Source organism: Bos grunniens, chromosome 11 (genome assembly GCF_055505025.1).
Source record: "Bos grunniens cultivar Pamir isolate PY7600 chromosome 11, Bosgru_T2T1.0, whole genome shotgun sequence".
NCBI lineage: Eukaryota > Metazoa > Chordata > Mammalia > Artiodactyla > Bovidae > Bos > Bos grunniens.
In genome coordinates this window covers 38597543-38618835 of record NC_141175.1, presented here as the reverse complement: position 1 = coordinate 38618835, position 21293 = coordinate 38597543, and the positions used below count along the sequence as shown (strand labels likewise).

General features: G+C 49.1%; 2 long non-coding RNA genes across 2 annotated transcripts; both read left to right on the top strand.

The window, feature by feature from the left end:
* Positions 1-175: 175 nt before the first annotated feature.
* Positions 176-2049, top strand: LOC147362948 (uncharacterized). Its single transcript, XR_015135845.1, has 3 exons — positions 176-305; positions 1155-1217; positions 1421-2049. It is a non-coding gene; the product is annotated as an uncharacterized LOC147362948 (long non-coding RNA).
* A 2061-nt stretch (positions 2050-4110) lies between these two features.
* LOC147362947 (uncharacterized) lies at positions 4111-21255 on the top strand. Its single transcript, XR_015135844.1, has 4 exons — positions 4111-4275; positions 4821-4947; positions 19202-19342; positions 20891-21255. It is a non-coding gene; the product is annotated as an uncharacterized LOC147362947 (long non-coding RNA).
* The last annotated feature ends 38 nt before the right edge of the window (positions 21256-21293 follow it).

The following is a 21293-nucleotide window of genomic DNA, read 5'->3' as shown; positions in this document are numbered from 1 at the left end:
CATCAAGCCCTAAAGTACTTAGTCCTTCCCATCTTTGCAAACACATCCCTTGGTATCCTCGGGGTATTTTGCTAGCAGCTGCTGACCCAGACAGCACACACTGTAGCTATTATCTAATCATCTAGTAATTAGCTTGACATTTATAAAGGGGCCTCCAGGGCCTTGGGATGACACTGCCTTTTTCAGATGCAAGGATACTGTGATTTTGCACTTGTGCAGGGCAAGAGGGGAGCAGAAGGGAAAAGTGATCGAGGTTTTGCCTGCCCTCAACAGCCCTGAGCAGAGGCAGATAGACAGCTGGGGAGGTAACAGAGTATAATCTTCAGGGCCCCTAAACTGCACAGTCCTGTATTTTCTATGAATTTTGCATAAGTACTATACGTTTCTTCTTTTTTCCTGAAGACACACTCCAAAATTGTATAAACTTCAGACTCAACAAAATGTAATCCACCCCTGGGTTTAAAGCAAAGTTGTCTCTTGGGTCTGCTCTGTCTGGAAACTGACCCTGAATCTCATTGCCACAAAGGGCCAGCGAGCAGATTAGGAGGTACAGGTCAAGAAGGGGTTATACTGAACTCACGAACTTGGTGACTTGCTGGAGCACAAAGGACCCTGGGACTTCGGTCTTCAGGGAGTCAGAGAGCTCTGCTTGCCACCTACTGGCCTGGTGCCTTGGGTGCAGCCTAGGAGTCTCAGAGCCCAAACTGCCCACAGCTTGAGATTGGAGAAGGAAATGGCAACCCACTCCAGTATTCTTGCCTGGGAAATTGCATGGACGGAGGAGCCTGGTAGGCTGTCCATGGGGTCATGAAGAGTCAGACACGACTGAGCAACTTCACTTTCACTTTTGAGACTGATACAAAGAGCAAATGGGTCATCTGTCAATGTGGTGACAGAGATAGTGGTGTCAGTGGTGATTGAAAAAGCACAGAAAACATTGATTTAGGGATGAAAAAGGCCAGAGATAAAGCCCCTGTCTCAGCCCCTGGCAAGTCATGGAACAAGTTACATAGCTTGTGTGAGCCTTGACTAAGAAATAAATGGGAAATGAAAACACTCCCCACCCATCATTAGTGGGAGCAAAGGGGCGGGGGAGGAGAAAGCAACCATCTGCTCCAACACCTGGAGCATCGCTGTCTTCTGGTTTCTCTTAGAAGCCCCTGGAACAGATGACCAGGGAAAAGCATGTGGTTTCAGCCAGGACATGGAGGAGACAGGTAAGAAGTAAAGGAACAGCACCTTCAGCAAGAAGACCAGGCTCTGTCATTGCTCTGTTTGTGGCCCCACATCCCAGCTGGGCTCAGATCCCACGGCCCTCTGATAGCTTTCCTTCCGTCTTCCCCCCATCTACTCGGCTGTTAAGGCTAACATTCCCACCCTCAGCATCTGCTGCTTCACCCTCGCCTCTCTATTCCTGCAGGCCGGCATCCATTTCTTATCTGGACAAGAGCAGCAGACACCTATGCGGCACTGCAGACAAAGAGGCAACAGGTGTGCTGAGCGTTCAGCCCTCTGGGCGGTCAGACCAGGCTTGTGGAGGCTGGAGCCTCTAGACCAGCCTCAAGAAGTCTCACCTGCTGATCTCAGTGTGAATTCAAATGTCATCATTTGTTACATTGCTTCCATGTGGGAAGTGTAGGGAAGCACCCATCTCTCGATTGTACTCTTCTGTCCACATGGCCCCATACCCAGGCAAGGTGGCCAGGTTTATCTCCACGGAGTCCAACTCGGTGCAGCTTGCCTTCAGAATGGCCATTAGGATTCTACAAGATGGGAAAGCTGCTGAAACCTACAAGGATGGGCAAGGAGAGCCAGTACAGGGGTCCTTCTTACAGCTTGGGTGCCATGGATTGAGGAGATGTGCAAAGGAGAGCAGCCCCCGAGGGCCCCTGGGAAGCTCACTCCTCCTGCTCCTTCATCTGGAATGGTTGTTCTCACACTCCACAGTGTGCAAGCACCACCTGCTGCAATTGTCAGCAATGCAGATTCCAGGGCCTTCTCCTGCCCCACCCACATTTTAAGTCAATGTGTTTGCAACCAGACCCAGCAGTCTGCATTTTCAGGGAGCATGCTGACTGTGGACAAAGATCTTCCTTTGAGAAACAGTGCCCTGATGATCTCAGCTAACAGTAGAGTTCACCCAGTCTTCCTCAAAAGATTGAACAATGGCATATGGGCAGGAATTTGCAGTAAAAAGCAGTGTCTCAGCCTAAAATCTCAAATCAAACACACTGCTTTGAAAAGACAGAAGAAAAAGGAATCCTTAAAAATATGGAAAGTGGTTGAAAGGAAGACCATCTGGGCAAACCAAAGTTACTCATCCCCAAGAACATTCTCGCAGAAAGGCAAATTGCATGGAAGATACAAAATGTAATCCTAAAGGAAGCTTTGAAATTCTGGAAAGAATGTATAACCTGTAACCTACGCAGCCCACTGGGCAGAGTACCACAGCAAACCGCTCTCTAAAGTGTGACGAGACGGAAGGTATAGCGAAGGCAGGGAGTGTGTGTGTGGCTGGTGAGTGCAACCTGTGTCCTTACTCACTGAGGTGACTCTGCTGGCTGTTGTGGCTTTTTCTGATCCCCAGGTGGAGAAGGGGTCTGGATCACGGGAATGCCATGAACTTACCAGGCAAGTGACACGATATTTGAAATCCAGGCTGACTGGCAAATGTGAATCCCCATCCACTATGATTCTGTGGGGATGCTGGGCTATTCCAGCTGCAGGTATTTACCATCAGTGTGGGGTGTTGCTGCTGCACGCTTCTCTGCCTCCTTTTGCATACCATGTGGATCACTCCGTGACAGTTCAGAACTCCCGCTTCCCTTGTGGCTCAGCTGGTAAAGAATCCGCCTGCAATGCGGGAGACCTGGGTTCGATCCCTGGGTTGGGAAGATCCCCTAGAGGAGGGAAAGGCTACCCACTCCAGTATTCTGGCCTGGAGAATTCCATGGACTGTATAGTCCATGGGGTCACAAAGAGTCAGACATGACTGAGCGACTTTCAGAACTCCACCCAGAGCATGGAGTAGGTAGGGGCTCTGATCTGTTCTGTGTTAACAGGTGTTAACAGGCATAGCTAGAGACCAGAGAGCAACTGCAACCTGGACAAAAACTGGGGTCCTTCCTCTTTGCTGGAGAAAGACTAGGAGGGGGTATTCTGAAAGAGGCAGCACCATCTGGGTTAATGGCACCCGACTTGGGCTGGCTCAACACCAGTGGGACGGGCGCTGGCTGACAGTTTCCCCAGAGGACGTGTGGGGTTTCTCAGCTTGCGTCTCCACGAGATCTCACTGAACTGGCTCCACAACCATGATTCAGGAGAAGGTTGAGAATCAGCAGGAGGAAGAGGTGAGAGAAGAAACCTGTTTTCAGCTCTGGTGGAGATGCTACTTTTAACTGAGATATCTGTGGAGGAAAGAAACACAGAAGGCTCAATAGGGTCCTTTTAGAGCTTTAGTGAACACTCACCCAAAGTGGAAAAATGGCCAAGTGTTAAACATCGAGCTGAAGCCAAATATTGCTATTATAGATACCCTTCAGGATAATCAGAAATATAAGACTTTAAGTACGGAATTTGTGCTACACTTTTGTTAGTAAAATGTTTAATGTTCAGATTTCTAGTTGGACCGTATAGAGGAGGGACAGCAATGTCTTAGCACTGTCCACTGTGGAATGGCTCCAGCCACCTCACTGTTACTCACACGGATGGTAAGCACTCACTGTCACACATTCTTCTGCCAGTACAAGCTGCTCATAATGGTGATGTCACCGAGCTATCTTGAACTGTAACTGACTTTAGACAACTCCTCTTGGACTCCTGTAAGTCTTTCAGGACTTCTTGAAAGACTCATGTCACGTGTTAAATAAAAATTAAATGTGGCTCATATGGTTTAATTTGTTTATTTTTATGAGTGCTTATTATACCAAAGAATTCTATCAGGATTAGATTTATAATCTAGTCTGTCTTGTTCTGCCCTGTGGTATCCATGTAATTGTTACTAACAGCACTACAGGTGGCCACAATCAGATCCAGCATTCAAGGTACCTCCCCCATGTGAAGCCTCAGGGTGGGGCCTTGGGTAAAGCCCTGGGCTCAGAGTTCGGTGAGTTCTTGGTGCACAGAGCTCCAAGAACCACTCCAGCACGCTGCCTGCCACGGAGCAGGGTTTCAGCAAGTATTTGCTGGATGAGTGAGAGGCTAAGTGGATGAATAAAGATCTAAGTCAGAGTCAAGCTAGGAATAGTCTGCACCTCAAGGCTCTACCAGCACTAGGTAAGGTGAGGTTTGAGGGGATGGACCTGGAACGGGCAGGTGTCAAGGCCCAGGGGGTCCAGAGGCCACTAGAACAGGAGCTGAAGGCAGGACGTGGCCACCGAATAAAGCCTGTTAGTAGACCTGAGATCAAGGTCAGAGAAGGGCCCATCCTGCTGGGAATCCACAGGGTATACAGAGAAGATGGGACAGGCAGGGAGCTGTGAGAGGGCAGCCTGGCTAGAGGTGTAGAGTGGGTATCCTGGCAGACAGATCAATAGGTGTCCCGAGAGCAGGAGACGTGTGAAGCTCACGCAGGGGGCACAGGCCTCAGGAGCAGGAGCCCAGATTCCATCCAGCTTGAGTTATAGAGGAAATGGAACTTGGACCTAGCAGGTGTCAAGGCCCAGGGGCTCCGGAGGCCACTAGAACAGGAGCTGAAGGCAGGACATGGCCACCGAATAAAGCCTGTTAGTAGACCTGAGATCAAGGTCAGAGAAGGACTAGCCAGCCTGGCTCAGGGACAAATCCCCCAAGCCATTGAACTTAAAATTTCCCCATCTTAGGAAAGGGTCTACCTAGAGACTGCAGAAGAGATGAGCCTACATGAAGATATTCAAGGAGACCCAGGGAAGGTGTCTAAGAGGCTGTGAAAGCATGAAGTCACACGGGCCATGGCTGTCAGCAGAGGAGGTAAGCCCACGTGTTACACGTTATTTCAGGCTTTGGTTGGAATTTTGCAACCAGGTGTTCATGATAATCAACTGGCTGACAACGATTCTGCGAGGCCTGCAATGTGCCTAGCATTGTGCATCACCTGTTAGGAGTTAGAGGCATGTAACAGTCATCGAACAGATGTGTTTATACTACACATGCACAATGTGTCACTATCCACAGAGAAGAAAACACAGATGTGAAAGGGCTACAGCCAGAAAGTGCTGCATGGGTGGCAGAGGTCAGGGCGGGCTTCCTGGAGGAGGGGGAGGCACCCTGGACCTCCAGGGTATAGGACATCGGAAGAGAGAGGGGAGAATATTTACCATTGATTGCTTTGTGGTTCCTGACTGCTCAGAACACACCCCTCAGAGCTAAGCAAGACAGTTTGCTAAACTGCAGGAGAGGTGAGGGAAGGAACGGAGAAGTCATCCTTGCCTGGTGTACTCTTGGAAGTCCAGCTAACAGTAGGGGGTTAGAACCCCGAGGCATGACCAGGCCGGAGCTAGTTCATGGCAAAGTCAGATGAGTAAGGATGTCCAGTAGGGCCAAGGCTCCATCGTCTTTTCTGACACCAGACAGCTGCCCTCCTGCCCCCCTGCCAGTTGCAAAGGAGGCTTTGGCTTTATGGTGGAGGTTTTGGCTGGTTTGGCTTGGTTGGGCTGCTTTTTCTTCGTTCTGTCTTGTTTTGAAACGGCTACTGAAGAAGGGAAAGGAGAGGAAATGATTTTCTTCTCTCCTGCGATAGTACCAGTTCTGCCCTTAGATGCAGGCAGGCAAGAAGGCCCTCTCTGGGCCACAGCAGTTAGCAGAGCCCCTTTGGCCCTCCTCTGTCTGCACCCCTCCTCACGGCCATCACACCATGGCTGTTAGTTTCCTGTATCTGATGTAGCAAGTTACCACAACCTTCGCGGTTTGAATCCACACAGGTTTATTAGAGTTTGTCAGTCAAAAGTCTCACTGAGTATCAACAGGGCTGAATTCCTTTCTGGAGGCTCTAAGGGGAGGATCTCTCTTCTTGCCTTTTCCAGCTTCTAGAGGCCACCAGCATTCCTGGACTTGTGGCCTCTTCCATCTCCAAAGCCAATAAGGACTGATCCAGTATTTCTCACACCTCGTCACTCTGACCTTCTCTCCTGCTCCTCTTTCACTTTTTAAAATATATATGTATGTTTGACTGCACTGGGTCTTAGTTGTGAAACGTGGGCTCTTTGTTGCTGCATGTAGACTCTCTAATTGTGGCATGCAGGATCTAGTTCCCTGACCAGGAATTGAACCTGCGGCCCCCTGCATTGGGAGCGTGGAGCTTTAACCACTGGACCACCAGGGAAGTCCCTCCTTTTTCACTTTTAAGGACTCTGGGGATTGCACTGAGCCCCTACAGATAATCTAGACTATAATATATAATCATAAAGCCAGCTGACTGGCAACTTTAATCCCATTTATAAGCTTCTGCTGCTGCTGCTAAGTTGCTTCAGTCGTGTCCAACTCTGTGCGACCCCATAGACAGCAGCCCACCAGGCTCTGCCATCCCTGGGATTCTCCAGGCAAGAACATGGGAGTGGGTTGCCATTTCCTTCTCCAATGCATGAAAGTGAAAAGGGAAAGTGAAGTCACTCAGTCGTGTCCGACTCTTAGCGACCCCATGAACTGCAGCCCACCAGGCTCCTCCGTCCATGGGATTTTCCAGGCAAGAGTACTGGAGTGGGGTGCCATTGCCTTCTCCATTTATAACCTTAATGCTACATTATATATTTATAGGTTTCAGGGACTAGGACATGGACACTGGGGGAGGGGGATTTTTATTCTGCCTACTACAGTTGCCAAAGTCAGAGGACAGAATATATTTTATTTAACACTCTGTTGACTTGGTTTATAATTTTATGTATCTTGAGGCATGGTGTGTGGCCTTTGTGCTCTTGCCCCAGCCCGCAAATATTAGGGCTGCTCTGGTGTGAGCAGTGATCGTCCCAGGTGAAGGGTCTGCAGCCTTATAGTGAGTGGGGTTGTTGAGTATTCCCTGGCCAGAAGCAGCCTCTTCTGGACAGTTTCCAAGGTTCCCCCAGTCTGTTTCTCCAGAGGAACATGTCACCTTCATTATCTTACCTCTGATTCAGATCCAGTTCTGACTTCCAACACTTTACTCTTCTTACAAAAGCATTCTTCCCAAAGAAGGTACATTTCCCATTCTTTTCGCTTTTTTACTTTTACATAAAAAGGGTAGAAACAAGGGAAGAATGCTTCTACTCACTCCAGCCCCAGTAGTACAGATACATCAAAGGATACCAAGCCCCTTGAGAAGCCAGAGCATGGCTTACATCATCCTGCAGCACACCCGCTAAGCAACTGTGAGATCAACATCTGTTTCCATGGAGACATCACTTCATCACCATTCTCCAGGCAGAGCAGAGAAGTGCATCTGGGAGGAAGGAACATGCTGGGCTGTGCCAGAGAATAACAAAATCTGGTGCTGTGAGCAAAATAAAACTATAATCAAGGTGAAAGATTGATGAGAGAGGGCATTAAAGTGAGAGAGAGGGAGAATGGCCACTGGGTGGGGCCTGGGGGACTAACTGGTCAGAATCAGATGGAAGTGCACATCACCTTCCTCTCTTGATCCACAAGGAAGCTCAGAAAGGCCTCAGACTCCTGCTGAATATTGCCCAGCGGTCCACGGAACCCAAGCCTAATGCCCCTTTCCCAGGACCCATCCCAGTGGATGGAAGACAGTAAGGCACAATGATGCTTTTCTGAGCCCTGGTGGCTCAGACAGTAATGGATCTGCTTGCAACTCGGGAGTGACATGTTCCTGGGTCAGGAAGATCCCCTGGAGAAGGGAATGGCAACCCACTCCAGTATTCTTCCTGTAGAATTCCATGATAGAAGCAACTGAGCGACTCACGCTTTCACTTTTTCAATGGTCTTCTGTTGCTTCCAGTCAAGCATCGATGAATCTTGGCCCTTGTGCTCCCTGCCTTGCTTTGACCCACCTAGCACAATGCATTACAAGGCCAGCGGCTCCCACTCACCGGAACAAACCTTGTTGCTCTGAGGCCTGGCTTTCTGAAATGACAAGAGCAGAAGCGGAGGGGAGCGGAAGGGAATTAGCAGTTATTGGGTGCTGGCTCTGTGCCAGACATTACACTGTCTCAGCTAACCCTCAAATCCCATCTTACAGCTTCATTGTACAGGCCAGGAACTGTGGTTCAGAGAGGTGAGGTAGCTTATTCCATGTGATGAGATGAACAACAAACTTCCAGAATTCCTTACTTTGTGCCAGGCATCATTTTAAACTCTTCACAAGTACTAATTCATTTCATCTTCAAACTGCATCTCTGAGAGGGTATCGTTATCCATCATTTAATACGTGGCAGAGCCAGCACTGAGTCCTGGAGTGCCTTCCTACTGCACACCTGACTCTGCTCTCACACTGGGGAGAACCCCTCAGGAAGGTGGGGGGCAGGCACACAGAAATGAGGGCCGAAGGATGGGCTGTTGAAACTGGAGGCTGACAGCGATTTTTCCTGCTGTCCCAGAATTGCAGCCAGGGACCAAAGCTGAGGATACCAAGGACTGAGGGCCTCTGGTCTGAGCTCAGAAATCTACCTGGGGGTGCCAGCCCCTCCTCACAGACTCAGGAAGGGGCTGCCCCCCACCAAATGCCAGGTGCCCTGTCTCCCTACCCACTGGTGGTGCTGGAAGGTGCCCTGTCTCCCTACCCACTGGTGGTCCTGGAAGGTGCAGAAGGTGCTGGAACCTCCCAGCGCGGTGGGGAGGCGGGAGAGGGGGCCTCCTCTCCTGCAGCCTGGGTGGTAGACTGTCTACGGTTCCTGGAGGCTGGTGGCCTGGCCCAGGCTGGGCAGATGTTCAGAGCCACAGACCCAAAGCCAGCCCTGGGGCTGCTGCTGCTGCTGGAGGTACAGCAAGAGCAGCCCTGGGCACCCTGGGAACAAGTGTCTGATGCAAGTTCCCCCCATCTCCCATAGTGGGAAGAAGAGGGTGTCTGGCAGGTTCCTCTGACCCCCAAGATCAGTGTTTAACTCTGCTCTAGTTTTCTCCGAAGGCAGAAGCCTTGCCAGGAGGGCTCCGGGCAACAGAGGCTGTGTGTCTGCAAGGAAGATAGGGCAGTCCACCCCAGGTTTTCTGCCCCTGGGAGAGCCCAGATGGACAAGCTGGAGGTGCCTGGGGTCTATGTAGATGCTGGAGCACTGGGGTGAGCAGAGAGCAGGAGCAGGGGAGGCAGCTGGAGTGATGGAGCCCCAACTCTGAGCGGGGGTCTGCAGGGGTTCATTGCCGTCAGGGACGAAGGTAGACACCACCCTTCTCAGGAGGGGTTCAGACCCTAGCTACAGAAGGGACTGCAGGAGCCAACCATGAGCCCCAGAAAGCCTTGAGCGCCACCTCTGCTGAGCCCACCAACCTCATTAGCACCACCGGCATTGGCCAGAACCACCCAGAACCTGAATGAAGTGGGACACCTCTTCCCTACCACTGAGGATGGGCCAGTTGTGTGTCCAGAACCTCCTTGCCTTCCCAGGGGGCCCTGTACAAGGAGGGGCTAGAGAGTAAGAACTGGGGGGTTTAGTCTGAAGAGGGGAGAGAGGGATGTTCAAAGGGAGAACAGAAGGTGGAGTGTGTGAGGAGCAGACCCTTCTCTACTCTCCAACCAGCGAAGCTGCAGACACTGTCGCCCAACACAACAGTGCGGAGCTGAGTCTGAGTTAAACCTGATTTGAAGCTGTAAAATAAATCCAATTGAGTCTAAAATACTGAAATAAAACTGCTCTGATCATCAGAGAGCGAGAAAAAAAAATGACATCTGACCAAGTTATCACCAAAAGACACCAGCTACCCAACCATTAAAGGAGGGGTTGATGTGGCCCAGAGGTCGGCAAACTACAGCCCTCGGGGTAAGGATGGTTTTGACATTTTAAAGGATTGCAGGCAGAAGGGGAGATATAGGCTGTATGTGGTCTGCACCACTAATATTTACATCTGCCTTTTACAGAAAAGGTTTGCTGACCCTATTTGTAACCTAACTGGGGAGGGGAGTGCAGCTATTTAAAAAAGTAAAACTTTCGTATTTTAAATTCTATATGAATCCTTCTGTCATTTGCTTCTTTCATTCAACATTGTGGTTTTAAGCCTCATCCATGTTAAAGACTGGGGTAGTGATTCATTTTCACTGCAGTAAACTCATCATTGCAGTTGGTTCATCTGTTCTTTTAGTGATGAGCATTTAGGTTGCTTTCAGGTTTTTGCTATTCTGCTTCTGGAGATGTTCACGTCTCCTTGTGTCCACGTGCAAAGTTTCTTTGGGATCTATGCTCAGACTTTCTGGGTCAGAACCCGTTGTTGATTTGCTAAGTCATGTCCAACTCTTTCGCAACCCCATGGACTGTAGCCCACCAGGCTCCTCTGTCCATGGGATTTCTCAGGCAAGAGTACTAGAATGGGTTGCCATTTCCTTCTCCAGGGGATCTTCCTGACCCGGGAATTGAACCCGTGTCTCCTGCATTGGCGTGCATGCGTGCATAGTCACTCAGTCGTGTCCGACTCTTTGTGACCCCGTGGACTGTGGCCCATCAGGCTCCTATGTCCATGGAATTTCCCAGGCGAGAATACAGGAGTAGGTTGCCATTTCCTCCTCCAGGAGATCTTCCTGACCCAGGGGTCCAGGTGGGAAGTCCATTAGGACATGTGTGTGGCTTCAATTTTTATAAAATAGTGCCAAATCACTCTCTAAAAATGTTGTGTCATTTTAGGCCTCCACAGTTAAGTGTTTTTGGGTTATCTTCCTTCACATCCTCTCCCATGCTTGATGTTGGTGGAATTTTTAATTTTTGCTAATCTGATGATGAGAAAGAGTAACTCCTGGTTCTAATTTGCCTTTGTCTAGACACACAGAGGCTAGGGACACACAGACATTGTGTGATTTTTATGTTTATGGCAATTTGGGTTTCCTCTTTTGCTCACTTGGGGGGTATATTTTTCTTATTGGTTTGTGGATGTTCTTTATATATTCTGGATATTAATTCTTTCTTAGTTTTATGGGTGCTAGTTATTCTCTCCCAATATGTAACATGTTTGTTTTGGTTTTAATGTTTTTTGAACAACAGAAATGTCTGATTTTAATGTAATCAAAATTATCAACTTTTCTCTAAAGTTTGTGCTGTCTTGTTTAATTTGATATAAATTTATAACACTTTTTTAGTTCTGCTTTTCACATTTGGATTTTTAATCCATCTGGAAAATATTTTTTGGTGTAGCAGAAATATTTGGTGTAGCAAAAATACTATTTTTTTTCCATTCAGATAATCAAATGTTTTCATCCTTTTGCCATGTATTTGTAATGATTCTTCTGAAATATCTCAGGTTCCCACCTGACTACGGGTCTATCTGAGTGATAATACCATGCTTTTGTAATTACTGTAACTTTATGTCTTGATCCCTAGAATTCACCGTTTCTACTTCCAAGTACTTTTGCAACGTTTGGTTCATTCATTTAGATTCTACAGTTGGTTATCAGCTTCCATTAAAAAAAGACAGAAGTGGATTTTTATTAAGATTGTATTGAAAACATAAATTAATTTGGAGATAATGGGGTCACACAGAGTCAGACATGACTGAAGTGACTTAGCAGCAGCAGCAGCAACCTTGTTAGGATATTGGCCTTTCACATCTATGAGCATGTTTTTTTCTCTCCACTTATATCGCAAGTTATATACTCCATATTGTTTAGTTTCCCTCATTCAACTAATTATTTTGAGATTCATCTATGTTCATTATTTTTTGCTGCACAATAGTATCCCATTGTTTGGATATACTTTAATTTGTTTATCCTTTTACCTATTGATGGATATTTGTTACAGAAAGCTGCTGTGGAAGTCTTCATTATGGACATATGTTTTCACTTCTCTTGGAAAATACCCAAGAGTGAAATGGTTGAATCATATAGAGGATACATGTTTAACATTTTAAGAAATTGTCAAACTGTTTTCCAAAATGGTTTTACTATTTTATATTCCCATCAGTAGTGTAGGTTTTCCATACTTCACCAAAAGTTGATATGGTCAGTCTTTTTAATTTTATCCATTCTATTAAATGCATTGTGGTGTCTCAGTGTAGTTGTTTTAATTTGCATCTACTTAGTGATTTATGTTGCTAATCACTTTTTCACATGCTTATTTACTATCCATGTATCTTCCTGGGTAACACATCTCTTCAAGACTTGGGCCCATTTTTAAATTAGGTCTTTTGATTTCTTATTATGGGCTTTTCAGTTCAGTTCAGTCGCTCAGTCGTGTCCGATTCTGCAACCCCATGAATCACAGCACGCAAGGCCTCCCTGTCCATCACCAACTCCCGGAGTTCACTCAAACTCACGTCCATCGAGTTGGTGTTGCCATCTCATCCTCTGTTGTCCCCTTTTCTTCCTGTCCCCAATCCCTCCCAGCATCAGAGTCTTTTCCAGTGAGTCAACTCTTCGCATGAGGTGGCCAAAAGTACTGGAGTTTCAGCTTTAGCATCATTCCTTTCAAAGAACACCCAGGGCTGATCTCCTTTAGAATGGACTGGTTGGATCTCCTTGCAGTCCAAGGGACTCTCAAGAGTCTTCTCCAACACCACAGTTCAAAAGCATCAATTCTTTGGCGCTCAGCTTTCTTCACAGTCCAACTCTCACATCCATACATGACCACTGGAAAAACCATAGCCTTGACTAGACGGATCTTTTTTTTTAGCGTTCTTTATATATTCTGCATACAAGTCCCTTGTTGGATCTATGCTTTGCAAATTTTCTTCCAGCCTGTGGTTTTCTTTAAGAGCAGATTTTTTTTAAGGAGTCCAGGTTTATTTATTTATTTATTTGACTGTGCCGGGTCTTCACCACTGCATGGGCTTTTCTCTAGTTGCGGCGAGTAGGGGCTACTCCCTTGTTGTGGAGCACAGGCTCTCAAGCTTTTGGGCTTCAGTAGTTGCAGCAGGTGGGCTCAGTGTTGTGGCTTCTGGTCTCTAGAGCACAGGCTCAGGAGTTGTGGCCCATGGGCTTAGTTGCTCCAAGGCACGTGGGATTCTCCCACACCAGGGATCAAACCCGTGCCTCCTGCATCATTGGCTGGTGGATTCTTTACCACTGCGGCACCAGGGAAGCCCAAGAGCAGAGATTTTTAATTTTGATAAAGTCAAGTTCATCAATTCATTTTTTCATGGGTTGTTTTTTTTAGTGTTGCATTTTTAGCAATCTTCGCCTAATCCAAATTTACAAAGATTTTCTATGTTTTCTTTTAGAAACCTTACAGTGTTAGGTTTTACATGTAGGTCTATCATCTATTTTGAGTTCATTTGTGGATATGGTGCAAGATATACATTGAATTTTGTGTGTTTATTTGTTTTCTGCATATGGATATTCAATGGTTCCAGCACATTTGAAAAGTAGGGTCCTTTCTCTCACCTATTTAATGTTGGATAGCTTCTCTTGCTGAATCTTGAAGCACTCAAGACCCTCTTTACCGTGATCCTCCACCACATGCTTTCAAGAAAGACAGAGAAGGCAGAAGGCTTAACACATGTGGCAGTTGGCATGTAGCCTGCCCCGTCTCAGCCCTGACTGCATCCTCCTCCTGCCTGGGGTCCTCAGTGAGGCATAATGCTGGCTTCTGCTGCTTCCCTATGCTTCCATATCCAAGAGCGAGATCTCAGCCAGTCACTAGGCAGGCCCTGTGTTTCCTCAAGAACCCGACACAGCACCCTAGAGACAAGGGGTCACACCAGCATCCCTGAACCCAAGTGTAGAGTCCACCTAATAGACGGCAGACTCCAAGAGGGCTGGGATGTGGCACGGCAGCCCCCAAGGGTGCAAAATCCATGCAGACACTCACAAAAGATGTCTGCCATGTTTACACAGTGGAAGAGAGCAGTGTGGAACAATGTGAGTGGTGTGCACCCCTTTGTAAAATCTTTTTGCTTTACAAAAGAGAAAGAGAAAAAAAGAAAAGTAAAACTGTCAAGTGAACATAAAATTTCCTGAAAATAAAATTTCAGACTCCTATCCCCAGCCTCTGTGTCCAGGAAGCAAGCTCTGTTATTACTGTCTGTGAGATCATATTCTTCCAAAAACATTCTATACATAAAATAGCATATATATGTATGTAGTAGATTACACAGACACACTTGCATATTATATTAAATTTTAATACCGATTGGAACCATTCATTCATTTGTTCATTCAATTGTTCATTTTAAATGGGCTCAATGCTAAGGGCCTGGTCCTTGTTCTCAGAGTCCAGCGTGGGGTACAGATAGTCACCAAAAAAACCACGCAAATGAAGTATGTTTAGAAACAGACTCAGGGAGAAAATAGGTGTGAACATCTGAACTAAGTCTGGCAGGTGACAGCCCCGTCTGTCAACGTTTGAGGGGCAGTCACTAGCAAGCTGGGCACCCTGGCATGGATACATTCTGAGTCGTCAGTATGCTTCCGATGAAGACTATGACTCACTGCCCTCCACCATCTGCTGCACAGGACTCACGAGACTCAGGGCCCCTGCCCCTCCCTGCCCCCCAGGAGTGCTTCTGAGGAACTACAGACAAAATTATTTCATGTGACTCAGGCAGAGAGAGACACAGCCCGGTCTGTTCATGCCCACTGCTCCCCTCCTGCCTGAGAGACAGGGGTGGGCACTGCCCTGGCCTCTGAGTGACACGTCTTTTCAGGGATGTGCTAATGGAGGGATGGTCCCCTCCTGGCAGGGGTCCTCAGAGCACAGGCTGTGATTAAGTTCTCAGAGCAGGAGCTGAGCTCATCAGAGGAGAGTGAGGAGGCATGGCTCAATTCCACCTCCGGCCTCTGCAGGGCCCTCCCTGAGCATACCTATCTGCAGAGACTCCCAAGGGGTCTCTGGTCCTCTGCCATGCCAAGTCCAGGCTGGCATACCCACGTGTTTGCACAGGGCTGCCCTGCCCCAAACACCCAGGCAAAGCTCACCGTCCTTTGCTGAAGCCCAACTCTGCCTCTCGCATCTGCCTCCTTGATTGACTCCACTTTTGCCCTGAATCCTGGTTGATCCTGAAATCCCAGAGTTCACATCAGGTCCTCCCTTTCCATCAACCCCATCATCTAACCCAGCAGGTCTGCCCCTTCCTTCCATCCTTTTGTGCCCATGCTTCTGCCTCCTTTTGTGCCCTTTCTTCCACAAGAGCTCTTTCAGGACACCCCTCCCCAGTCTTGCTGACTCCAGGCTGCAGACTTCTCCCCCCACTCCAGGTGGTGTATTTTCCTAAACATGTCTTGGTGGCAGCTCCCTGCCCTCCACTGTCATCTCCTTGGGGTCTACAGCAAAGCCGTGAACTCATAGGCCCATGGAGGGCAAACAGATGACAAATAGGAAGGAAGCAGGCTCAGGGAGATAGTGAAGGACAGGGAAGCTTGGTGTGCTGCAGTTGATGGGGTTGCAAAGAGTTGGACATGGCTTAGCGACTGTACAAGGCTGAGGGGACTTGATGAAGGGCCACAGTTCAGAGGGGTGAGAACTAGGGCTGAATGGAGAATGCTTGTCCTGTTAGGGGCCGCTATCACTCAGCAGGAGCCAAGTGTGGCTTAAGGGAGCCAAGATCCCAACATGCCAGACCTTTCAGACTTTCATGAGAACCCAGCTTTGCTTACAAAAATCTCTTGATTTATAGAAGTTGGCAACTAATCCACAAATGAAATTCTGACTAAAGTCCTTGTTCCTGCATTGCGGTCCATTCTTGGTCTGGATCCCACATGTGATTCCAGTGCCATCTCTCCTGACAGCTGACCGCCCTGCCCGTGGCCAGAGCTGCACCAGGCTGTGCTGTGTGCTCAGGCACTCAGTTGTGTCTGACTCTTTGCAACCCCATGGACTGTAGCCTGCTAGGCTCCTCAGCCCATGGGATTCTCCAGGCAAGAATACCAGAGTAGGTAGCCGTTTCCTTCTCCAGGGGATCATCCCAACCCAGGGATCCAACCCAGGTCTCCCACATTTCAGATTCTACCATCTGAGTCACAAGGGAAGCCCACGCTGTGACACTTGGCTACTCACCATTCCCAGGACAAGTTTTTGCCCATCACATGGACGCTGGTCCCCTATCGCCCTGTGCTTTCCTTTCCACATCTCTCCAAACCCCACCCACCTGCTGCCATCCCTTGGCCCCAAGTCTGATTACTCTGTCCCCCTCCACTTCCGTGTTTCCCCTGAATGCTGCCTCTCTGTCCTGGTACAAGATACAGCCCGACCTGTGTCACCAGCTGTGTGCACTCCCATCGTCCCTGCGTGACTGGAGACCCTTAGATGAAGACATTGTCTTCTTCACAGAACCTGCATATAGTAGAGGCCTCAGAGATGTTTCAGACATCGTGCTAATTAGAACTGAAGAAAGTGGACCACCCCCCTTAATTGTGTACTGGGGAGTTGGGGGAGCTCTGTGCCCCAACCCCTTTGCACTCAGCCCAGCTGGTCACGCGTGGAGAGCCGCACCTGAGGATGCTCTGAATCACCATCTGAGCTGCGGCCTAATGGGCTCCGCAGGCTCGTCCTTAGTAATCTGGCCCGCTTCTTGTTTCGCATTTCCCTCAGTTTATGGCTAAAAACATCTGGAGGAAAATGGGCCCTGCCAGAGCGCGCGCAGCCGCAGCCCACCCCTCCTCCTCCGGCACCTGAAATCCTGTCCCCTTCCGCCCATTTACGACTGTTTGCTGTGGAAACGGCTTGCGGAGCGGCCCCGAGGGAGCTAGTGGGAGAGCACAGTTCACGATGGAGCCCACGGCCTGTTTCCCATTCTGACCCCGAGGAGCGAGCGGGGAACCTGGGCCGGAGCAGCCCCGGGAGGACCGGGAGCGCAGTGAACTGCTGGCTGCTTGGCCGGGAGGGGTGAGTGGGGCGGGGGGGGGGAGGTCAAGTGGCCTCCAAATGTGGGTCCCAGAGGCCCCAAAAGTTTGAAGCAGCGCTGTGGGGAAGCAGAGCGCCCTGGACGAGAGGCGGCTTCATCTGCCTTCCTGCTCACAGGCCTGGCCACGTGGTCTCTCCCACGTGCGCAGCCCTTTGGCCCAGCACGTTCCTCGTTCCCCCACCAGGTCAGCTCCTCTGCAGGCGCCCCTGGTACCCCTGCATTGGGTTCACATTTAAGTGAGAGTTGTTGTCACTGGAGGGCGCTGTTTATGCTTGGTGATCGTATCCTTGGGCGGAGAGAGACTCACAAGCTGCTAAGAGACAAACCCCACTGGCAGGGGCTCCTTAGTCTGTGTTCAGATCGCCCATTCAACAAGCTCCTTTTAAGCTCCTCCTGTTTGCAGAGCGTATTACTAAGCTCTGCAGGAGACAAGGCACAAGCCAGAAGTCCTTTTCAGAAGGCTTCACAATCCATGAGGGGAAGTAAAACATACACATGTCTTCAAGTGCTGCAGACCGTAAGAAAAGGGGGAGGGGGACCCCCCAGGAGGGCAGCACCTACGTTTGTGCAGATATGGGGAAGGGCATCCGCAAGCAAGGTGCAAATGGTGGGGGAGTAGGGTGGGGCGTGGGGTGGGGTCGGGGGGTGGGGTGGCAGTGGGGAAAATAGCAGAATTTGAGCACACGAGAAAGGTGGGAGAAGGTCGCCTCATCGAGCACACTCACTGATGGCTTTTCAGTCTTTGGGAGTTGGTGGAAGTCTTGCTTTGGTGGAGGGCTTTTGCTTTAGGGATTCCCTCAACAGTCACAGACAGGGGCTGGTGGTGAACAGAGGAGTTGGCTGATGCAAATGGAGTCTCCTCCTTTTGGGTCAAGAGGCTGTTTCAGTGCTGACATGGAATCACTACCAGACATGGACTAATGAAGGACTCAGATCGCATCTGCAGCACCTGCTTTGGGAAATCCAGCACTGCCAGCCCCTTGGGATAGGGTACTGACCCCAAGGTCAAGGCAAGGCCCTGCAGCTTCTTCTTTCAGGAGATGGTTAGCCGCCAGGCTCCTCCTCCCTGACTCTGGCCTTGACGTTGCCAGTTCCTCTGCTCCCTTTCCCTCCAAGTAAATAACCATCTGGTCTCCTCAGAGCCTCCACAGCCTTGCCAAAAATCACACCATTTCTGTATGGAGCCAAGCATCTGCCTGGATTGTTTTAGTACAATATCCCTCTGGGGCTTCCCAGTTGGTGCAATGGTAAAGAATCTGCTTGTCAATGCAGGAGATGCAGGAGTCACGGGTTCGATCCCTGGGTTGGGAAGATCCCCTGGAGAAGGAAATGGCAACCCACCCCAGTATTCTTGGCTGGAAAATTCCATGGACAGAGGGGTCTGGTGGGCTATAGTCCATGGGATCTCAACAAATCAGACACGACTGAGCGACTGTGCACAACCACACACAATATCCCTCTACTCAAGGTCAATGCTCTTGCTACACAACAAGAACTTCTACAATTCCTCCTTCATATTTGGAATTACTACCTTGAACAAAGTGAAGCACAAGTCTTCCCTTCCTCTCTCATCTCCTTGTGATGAATTCCTGTCTCCTCCAGAGTACTCCTTCTCCACAAGTTAAAGGGCTGACTTTTGTTGGAGGTGGGGAGGGACCCTTCATCCTGATATTGGAAGGCTTAATTTTTGCTTCAAAGACTCCTTCCCAAGAGTTCCCATAAGGCCTAGGAGGTTTATGCACATTTAGCTCTCCTCCACTTCCCCACCCCTCACCTGTACCAGAGTACTTGGGCAGGTTGGCAGAACAGGCAGGACTTTGACCCAGGGCCACACAGCTAATGAGGAACATCTTCATTATTCAAACAGCATCCATGTTCTTCTACTTAATAAGCCTCCCAGCTCTGCTAATAAAAGCTCTACTCAAAGAGAAGCCACATGTGTCCTGAGCTCACTCATCCAGCACAACAGCTGTCAGGCCAGAGGAGGCCTATGTTCTACACAGATTTCTTATTTTTAGCTAAGAATGAATCTAGATCTTATTAGCTGCTCCAGTGAGCAACTGCATACTTTTGCACAACCCCTCAGTTGGAATGATTAACCCCATGGAACATTCACATCAGAGGGAGACCATATGCTTTTCAGAACAACCCCCCGGTACCCTCAGAAAAGTGAGTGACACTGGAGTCTGTTCCCCAGTAGAGTTGTGTGTGATGGAGATTTGGGGAGAATTAGCATCCGCCGTGATCAGTGCATGAGCCAAAGGAGCTGTGGACATCGTCAGCCAGCCCTCCCCACCTTCCTGCCATTCACATTCTTTGCCAGGTGCCCTTTTCCAGATCTGGAGCTGCACTATAATTCCATGGGACCTAGAATAAAAATTACAACTGCAAACCTGGGAAGGACCTTTTTCTGGAATGTTACCAAAGGATGATTGTAAAACAACTTGAGGACCTCAAATGAAAGGTATGTGGAGATACACTCAGGAATTGGTCTCTACATCCTTTCTGTCCATGAAGGACTTGTGATCATCTGTTCCATTTGGAGAGGGCTTCCAAGCTGTGCCCACATTGACCATTTTAACTGATCTACCCTGGGAAGTGGGAAAAAATGAGATTCACCCCACTTTGCAGGTGAGAACATCAGAACTCAGTGGGACTGCCTGGCTTGCTCAAGTCTTAAATTCTGCCTGCACATGTCTTCCTGTCTTGCCTCCTTAGCACATAGTTGACCACTTCTCCATGACCGACTTGGCGGCCTCCAGGGCCTGCTGAGCTCCAAGGTCTTGTTTCTATGGCATGGTGAAATCAATGCCTTCCTGTCTTCAAGGACTGACTGATTCTTTCTAGGTTCCTAGAAATCCTCCAGCTCCGAGGAGACATTGGCTGCTGTCTTCTGGCTCTGGGCCTTATTCCTGCCTCGAGGGTTATGGAGGAACCCAGAGCTCCATGTTCACACTAGTCTGACCTTGGCGCAGCAGGATGTGTCCAAGGCTATGAATTTTGGGAATCCATGTGAGCCCAGTCAACTCTAAGTGTGCCTGACTTCCTTCCAGCCTCTATCCTGCCCCAGCCTGCTAAATCGCTTCAGTCATGTCAGACTCTGTGCGACCCCATAGACGGCAGCCCACCAGGCTCCCCCATCCCTGGGATTCTCCAGGCAAGAACACTGGAGTGGGTTGTCATTTCCTTCTCCAATACATGCAAGTGAAAAGTGAAAGTGAAGTCACTCAGTCATGTCCGACTCTTCGCAACCCCATGGACTGCAGCCCAGCGGGCTCCTCCATCCATGGGATTTTCCAGGCAAGAGTACTGGAGTGGGGTGCCATCACCTTCTCTGCCTGCCCCAGCCTAGGGAAATCCATTTCCCTGATGGTCCAGGGACTTTTGAATTGGGTGCCCAGAGGTCTGGGCTTCAGCAGAGGGGCTTTCTCATCTACTATGGAGATCCCAGGGGCTATATGACTTGAAGACCCTGGAGCTGTGGCTCCCAAGTCCCAAGACTCTTAAACCTCCTTCTCCCCACACACCAAATTTAGGTCTTTATGAAGCCTAAGTTTCTTGAAAAGATAATTGCACATCACAATATAATGATCATTACTTGCCCCTTTGCCTCTCTCCTGTGGCTCTGGTTACTAAGGCACTTCAACTCCTCTGCTGTCTCTGAGCCTCGCAGCAGCCCTTTGAAATAATATTCAAGTCTCTGAAGACTTGCTCTTCCCATTGCCTGAATCCTGTCTCCACCCTCTTCTACTTCACCTCCCCCAAGCCACGTCTCTATTTGGAGAACGCTTCCTCAATTAGGACACAGCTAGAACCTGTCACCGTGTCTCCTTTCACCTCTAGAACCACTGTGGGCACAGGCCACGTCTGTCTGCCTGTGATCCCACCCAGCTAGTGCCTACCTTCTCTGAGAGTCCTTACCACATCAATGGACTTGGGGGTGCTGAGCTCAAAAGATGACCCCCAAACAATTCTGCCTCTTCCTGTATGTGCTTTCTTCTGCCCCATCCAGAATCGGAATCTATGTCTTCTCTGCTTGAATTTTGGCTGGGCCTGTGGCTGCTTTGAGGAAATGACCTGTGCCAGAACAGGCACCTTCTGCCTCTTTCCTCTTGGAATACTTTTCCTGGGGTGCTCCTTGGAATCCAGCCATGATGCATTGGAAAGCCCAGCTGCAGAGCTAGGCCACACGTAGTCCCTCCAGTTGCAGTCTCTGCTCCACTCTCTGCTGCTGCCATGTGAGCAAGCCACCTTGGATGTCTGGGCCTCCTGAGGACTGCATCCCTGGCCGACATCATGTGGAACAGAAGAACCACTATGCTGAACCCAGGCAACCAACACAGTCATGAGATAATAAGAATTATTTGTCGTCACTAAGTGTTGGGTGATTTGTTATAAGCGATGGAAAACTGAAA